General features: G+C 40.8%; 1 pseudogene; it reads left to right on the top strand.

Annotated features, from left to right (window-relative positions):
- Window positions 226–2,688, top strand: LOC102190371 (annotated as a pseudogene).

The following is a 7,925-nucleotide window of genomic DNA, read 5'->3' on the forward strand; positions in this document are numbered from 1 at the left end:
TTTTTTAATCCACTCAGAACTTTTTTCCTATGAGCCCCCTCCCTAAATGGAGTTGGGGAGGGGGGAATGCATGCTGAGTTGGCCTTTATTTTTTTTAAGAGACTTTTTGATCCAATGAGGCCCCCCCCAAATAACTGAACTTTGGGTTCTGATTGGTTGTTTTATTTATTTTTTTCCTCCAAAAGTTTAACCTCCTCCCCACCTGAGCCTGATAAAACCTTGATCATGGGTTTGGGTCCCATAGGCCTCAAAGAGAGTCCTTAAACTTAAGGATGCTGGATAGCTTCCTTAACTGAGATGGGGAACTCAAGAATATGGATGAGATTTTAAAGATATTCAGTCTCATGAAGGAAGCATGAGAGATGGTGAGTCATCGCACTTATCTGAACATTCTGCTGCAGACTCATTCACCAGAAATATTGGTCAAGTTTATTGATGCTGGTAGTTACAAGTTTCTTAACAATTCTCTGACAAATTAAAAAACAACCAACAACATTCCCCTCTTGCAGCAAATTCTACTGACCCTGCAGCATCTCCACTCCCTGCAGACCATCTCAAGCAGAACAACACAGCCAAACTGGTGAGCAACTGAGCAAGTCAAATGAGAATGAAGAGCTCTGGAAATTGGCCTCAGTCCTTATCAGCGACTAGTCATCCACTCCCAGAGCAGTACACCACCCAGCCTGCTGAGAAAGATAAGAGAAACAGAAAGAAGAGGGAAAGAGTTAAACCACCCCTCCTGACCAACCGGTGATAGAAGTGAAGGCTGAGACTCAGGCTCAGGAGGCCCCAGAGAAGAGGGAGAAGTCTAAGTCTCTTATAACCCCAGTGTCCAGTCTCACACCAAGTTTCACTGGACTAGAGCTGGAGACCCCCATCTTTGGTGACTGTGAAGAATACCAGTGTAGTGGTGGTTTCTGACAAGTACAACCTTAAACCCATCCCCCTCAAGTGTCAACACAACACCCAGTGCCACCAAAGAGATCTGATAATCCTGCCACAGCCAATGGAAAGCCTGGGCTTTCTGGATGTGCTCAATTCATCTTCTGTTCCAGGCATCAAAATCAAGAAGAAGGTGCTGTCACCCACAGCTGCCAAGTCAAGCCCATTTGAAGGGAAAATAAGCACAGAACCAAGCACAGCCGAAACTTCTTCCCCAGAGCCAGTCAGCACCTCCTTCTGAGGTTATGGACACAGAATGTCCAGAGCCCCCAGTTTCCCCTGCTGAAGTCCCAGAGCTCATGGATACCACCTCTTTGGAGCCAGGAACTCTGGAAGCAAAGCCAACTGAGAGTACCAGAGATCCTAGTCAGCTGACTCGGAAAGGCAGGAAGAAGAAAGCTGTGATGTGGTCAGAGGGCAAACTGGGAGGGTATTTCTGTTTTGAACTGGATGAAACTGAATGAGCAAATGTGAGTAAGATCAAGGACTTTGGCAGGTCAGCTAAGTGAGAGATACCATCAGAGTGAACACATGTTTGAGATAGGCTGTCATCTGAGCCACAACACCATGGAGGAGAAGGTGCCCTGGATGCGCACCAGGCCCCTGGTGATGCTTTCGCCTCTCGCTATCCCTGAATGCAACAGGAGGTACAGCCAGGCTGAGGAGGAGAAGCGAATCTTTCAGGAGCTCTTCCTGAACAAAGAAAGTCCTCATGAGCCTGATCCTAAGCCTTAGGAGCCTATTCTCCCCACCGAAACTCATCACCCTAGATGTGGATTGTTCCATGGATGAGACCCTAGAGCCTAAGGGGCCTGTGGTTCACCTGATGGGGAAGGCAGTTTGAAGTTGCCTCCTATTATGGCCAATTTTATTGGGAGCACAGGTGCCGGGAAGAGTCCCCAGGACCCTAGAGCAGGAGGCATCAATTTGCAGGAGAGCCTCTCCTCCATCGTGGGTAGACCTAACAGTTGGCCCTCACAGGAAGGCCAAAGCAACCAGACTATTCAGACAAGATCAAGCAGATGCTGGTGCCACCTGGATTCAGGCCTGGTCCAATAGCCAGTGGTTTCTTACCGGAAGGCCCTGAGGGGCCCAAGGGCATGCAGCACATCCTCCCTGAACCTGGGAAACCTATGCCAGATCCCCATGGAGGACCTGGGTGTCCTGGTAGCCCAGAGGGTCCACGTCTGCTGTGTCCCCCACCCTCTTCCAGGGAGGGGTTGGTGATCCCTTCTGGGATGGCCCATGTGACACCCTGCAGGGTGACCTGGTGTGGGGGGATCAGGATCAGGTCCTAGACCATACCATAGAGGCCATGGTGGCCAAGGAGGAAATGAACCTTCTCTTCCTCCAGTCTGAGGGGCCAGAAAAGCTCGTTCTGAAGGAGACTCCCAAATGGAGGAGGGGACCCTGGTGGGGGTGTGGTTGGAGATGGTGGGCATCATCTCCACAAAGGCCCTGGCAGTGGCATGGGGGTGAAGGCAGTGGACATTGCCCCCACGAAGGCCCTGGTGGAGGAATGGATGCTGGTGGTAGACACTGGCCCCATGAAGGCTTTGGACATGGGGGACGGACCCCATGGCCACCAGCCTCATGATGTTCCTGGTTATTGAGGCCACAACCATTGAGGGCCACCCCCTCACGAACACCGTAGCCATGATGGCCCTGGCCATGGGAGGAATGTGGGGCCACTGAGAGCATGACGGAGGCCACAGCCATGGAGGAGACTGGAAACTTTCCCCCTAGGATCAGGAACAAGGTAAGTGTGGATGCCGACTTTCACCACTTCTATTCAACTTAGTACTGGAAGTTGTAGCCAGAGCAAGTAGGCAAGAAAAAAAAAATTGAAACCAATTTTCAATTGGATTTGAATTGAAACCAAATCCAATCCTTTCCAGATTGGAAAGGATGAAATAAAAATATCTCTATTTGCAGATGGTATAATCTTATATGTAGAAAATACTAAAGATTCCACAAAAAAGTCTGTTAGAACTAATTAATTAATTCAGAAAAAAAATTAGGATACAAAGTCAACACAAAATCAGTTGCATTTCTATGCACTAAGAATGAGCAATTTGAAAAGGAAATTATAAAAACAATCCTCTTACTATAGCATCATAAAGAATAAAATACTTAGGAATTAACTTAGGATGTTAAGTGCAATGAAAACTATAAAATATTGCTGAAAGAGATTAAATAAGACATAAATAAATGGAAACACCTCATATTTATGGAATGGAAGATTTAATATTGTTAAAAAATGACAATATTGCCCAAAACAATTTACAGATTCAATGTGATCCCTACCAAAATACCAACTACATTTTTTTTTTGCAATATGAAAAAGCATACTAAAATTCACATGACATCTCAAGGGACCCCACAAACACAAAACAATTTTGAAAAACAAAACTGGAAGACTCACACTTTTTGATTTCAAAACTTACTACAAAGTTACAGTAATCAAAATAGTGTGATACTGGCATAAATACAGACATAAAGATCAATGGATAGAATATACAGCCCAGAAATAAACTATAACATATATGGTCAAGTGATTTTTGACAAAAGTCTCTAGACCATTCAATGGGGGAAGAACAAGCTTTTCAACAAGTGATTCTGGGGAAAATGGACATACATATGCAAAATAATGGAGTTAGACCTTCAGCTAACATCATATAAAAAAAAAATTCTTCACGGATCAAGGGCCTAAATGTAAGACCTAAAACAATAAACTCTTAGAAGAAAATAGGACAAAAGCTTCATGACATTGAACTTGGAAATGATTTCCTGTCTATGACATCAAGGACATAAGTAACAAAAGAAAAAGTAGACAAATAATACCTCATGAAAATTTTAAAACTGTATGCATCAAAAGTCAGAATAACAGTAAAAAGGAAAACAACAGAACAGGAGAATATATTGGCAAATCATTTATCTTTAAGGCATTAATATACAAAGTATATAGAGAGCTTTTAAAGCTCAACAATAAAAAAGCAACCTGATTCAAAAATAGGCACAGTACGTGAATAGATATTACTCCTAAGAAGATATACAAATAGCCAAGAAGCACATGAAAAGATGCTCAGCATCACTGATCGTTGCTGCTGCTGCTGCTACTGCTGCTAAGTCACTTCAGTCGTGTCCGACTCTGTGCGACCCCATTGACGGCAGCCCACCAAGCTCCCCCATCCCTGGGATTCTCCAGGCAAGAACACTGGAGTGGGTTGCCATTTCCTTCTTCAATGCATGAAAGTGAAAAGTGAAAGTGAAGTCGCTCAGTCGTGTCTGACTCTTTGCTACCCCATGGACTACAGCCTACCAGGCTCCTCCATCCATGGGATTTTCCAGGCAAGAGTACTGGAGTGGGTTGCCATAGCCTTCTCCTCACTGATTGTTAGGAAAATGTAAATAAAGACTATAACGAGTTATGACCTCACAAGCATTAGGATGGCTTCTATCAGAAAAACAGACAACAACTAATATTGGCAAGGATGTGGAGAAATTGGAACCCTTGTTCATGTTGATAACTGGAGGATTATTGTTTAGTAGGTATAGGGTTTAAGTTTTACAGGATAAAAAGAGGTATGGGAATGGATAGTGGTGTTTAAAACAACTGAACTACACATATAAAAAATGGTTAAGATGGTAAATTTTATGTTACAAGTATTTTAGCACAATTTTTAAAATTTGAAAAAGAACATTATCAAAAGTCTAGATATGTTCAGTTTGCAGTTTCCCAGCATGTCATAACATTTCTCTCTACTACTATTTCATCCACGTTCTCCTGTCTGCCTGAGTCCTTGGTCATCAGTCCTCCCCAGCTGCTCCTAGTCATTCTATAAAACTCAAGTGTCAGGAAGATTTTTTTTAACACCTCTAGACCAGTGTTTCTCAAACTTTAATGGGCATCTAAATCATCAAAGGATCATGAAAATGTACATTCTTATTTATTCAGTCTTGTGTGGGCCTGAAAGTTTGCATTTCTTTTTTCCTTTTTTTTTTTTTTGAGTTGGCATTTTTAAGAAGCTCCCAAGTGAGTTAAGTAGTGCAATCCATGGAACACACTTGAGTGGGGAAGATTTAGAATAGCAGTTCTCAGACTTCTAATCTTAGGACCACTGTATGCTTTTTAAAATTATTAAGGACCTAATTGCGCTTATTTAACTTATATGCAGAGTACATCATGAGAAACGCTGGGCTGAAAGAAGCACAAGCTGGAATCAAGATCACCAGGAGAAATATCAATAACCTCAGATATGCAGATGACACCACCCTTATGGCAGAAAGTGAAGAGGAACTAAAAAGCCTCTTGATGGTGAAAGAGGACAGTGAAAAAGTTGGCTTAAAGCTCAACATTCAGAAAACTAAGATCATGGCATCTGGTCCCATCACTTCATGGGAAATAGATGGGGAAACAGTGGAAACTGTCAGACTTTATTTTTGGGGGTTCCCAAATCACTGCAGATGGTGACTGCAGCCATGAAATTGAAAGACGCTTACTCCTCGGAAGGAAAGTTATGACCAACCTAGACAGCATATTAAAAGCAGAGATATTACTTTGCCAACAAAGGTCTGTCTAGTCAAGGCTATGGTTTTTCCAGTAGTCATGTATGGATGTGAAAGTTGGACTGTGAAGAAAGTTGAGCGTCAAAAAATTCATGCTTTTGAACTGTGGTGTTGGAGAAGACTCTTGAGAGTCCCTTGGACTGCAAGGAGATCCAACCAGTCCATTCTGAAGGAGAGCAGTCCTGTGTGTTCTTTGGAAGGAATGATGCTAAAGCTGAAACTCCAGAACTTTGGCCACCTCATGTGAAGAGTTGACTCACTGGAAAGACTCTGATGCTGGGAGGGATTGGGGGCAGGAAGAGAAAGGGATGACAAAGGATAAGATGGCTGGATGGCATCACTGACTCGATGGACATGAGTTTGAATGAACTCCGGGAGATGGTGATGGACAGGGAGGCCTGGCGTGCTGCGATTCATGGGGTTGCAAAGAGTCGGACACGACTGAGCGACTGAACTGAACTGAATTGAGCTTCTGTTTATATAAATTATATCTAGCATGTCTCTCATGTTAGAAAATAAAACTGAGAAATATAAAATATGTATTTAATCCCTTTAAATCACAATATTAATTCCATTACATGTTAATATATATAACATATTTTTATGAAAAATAACTATATTTCCAAGAAAAGTCTTCTATATTTCTGCAATAGCTCTTTAATATTTGGCTCCACTTTGTCCGAAATGAAGGCATCTAGCAGAAAATTTGTAAGCACATATTTGAACTCAACAACACCATCAATCAAAAACTGGGTATCTATAGACTACTTTATCCAATAACCAGCAGAATACACATTCTATTCAAGTCCACATGAAACATTCACCAAGATAAACCACATTCTGGGCTAGAAAACACCTCAACAAATTTTAAAAGAAATCATACAATATTTGCTCTCAGACCACAGTGGAATTAAACCAAAACCATAACAGAAAATCCCTAAGAACTTTTTGATTAAACAACACACTCCTAAATAATCTCAAGAGAAATTAAACAATATTCTTAACTAAATGAAAATGAAAACCAAACTTATCAAAATTTGTGGGATGCAGCAAAAGCACTAATTCAAAGGAAATTTAGAGCATTGAATGCATCTATTAGGAAATTTAAAAGATCTAAAATCAGTCACCTAAGTTTCCACATTAGGAAACTAGAAAAAGAAGAGAAAATTAAATCCAAAGTTAATAAAGAAAAGAAATTTTAAAAAAAGTAGAAATCAATGGAATTGAAAACAGGAAATCGATCAAGAAAATCAGTGAAACCAAAACTGTTTCTTTGAAAAAAAAAAACAATAAAATCAATAAACCTCTAAGCCAAGTTAACAAAGGAAAAAAGAGAGGACACAAATTATTAACATAAGAAATGAAAGAAGGGACATCACTACATCTATTAAAGAAATTTAATCAATAATTAATAACCTTCCAAAACAGAAAGCACTAGGCTCAGATGGGTTTACTGTTGAATTCTTATAAACATTTAAGAAAGAAATTATGCCATTTCTCTCAGTCTTTTTCAGAAGAGCAGCAGAATAGATGCTAACTCATCCTATGAGGCCAGACTTACCCTCATTACTGAGACCAGAGAAAGACATTATCCAAAAAAAAAAAAAAAAACCTGACCAATAGCGCTCATGAACATAGATGCAAAAACTCCTCAATGAAATATTAGTAAGTAGAATTTAACAATGTATTAAAAAGAATTATATACCAAGTGACATTTATCACATATGCAAGGCTAATTCAACAGTTGAAAATCAATTAATGTGGACTTCTCAGGTGGTATAGTGGATAAGAATCTGCCTGCCCACGCAGGGGGCATGGATTCAATTCCTGGTCCAGGAAAATTCTGCAGGCTGCAGGGCAATTAAGCCTGTGTGACACAACTACAGAGCCCACACTCTAGAACCCACAAACCACAACTCTTGATGTGCTACTGAGCCCCAAGCTCTAGGTCCCATGAGTCTCAACTACTGAACCTGAGTGCCTCAACTACTGAAGCCTGCATGCCTAGAGCCTGTGCTCTACAATAACAGAAGCCACCTCAATTGAGAAGCTGGTGTACTGCGATGAAGAGTAGCCCCTACTCATGGCAACTAGAAAAAGCCCGTGTACAGCAACAAAGACCCAATGCAACCAAAAATAAAATTAAATTAAAAAAAGAATGAGGGAAGACCCAATTAATAAAAATAAATTAACGTAATCCATTACATTACAATCTTAACAGCCTAAAGAAGAAAAATCACATGATCATATCAATAGATATAGAAAAACTATTTGATAAAAATCCAATGCTCAAAAGAAAGAGAGAAAAAAATGCAACACTCATACATGATAAATACTCTCAGAAAACTAGAACTAGAGGGGAATCTTCTTGATAGTATAAAGAATACTACAAAAAACCTACAGTAGCATTTACT

The sequence above is a fragment of the Capra hircus genome, chromosome 3 (genome assembly GCF_001704415.2).
Source record: "Capra hircus breed San Clemente chromosome 3, ASM170441v1, whole genome shotgun sequence".
Taxonomy (NCBI): Eukaryota; Metazoa; Chordata; class Mammalia; order Artiodactyla; family Bovidae; genus Capra; species Capra hircus.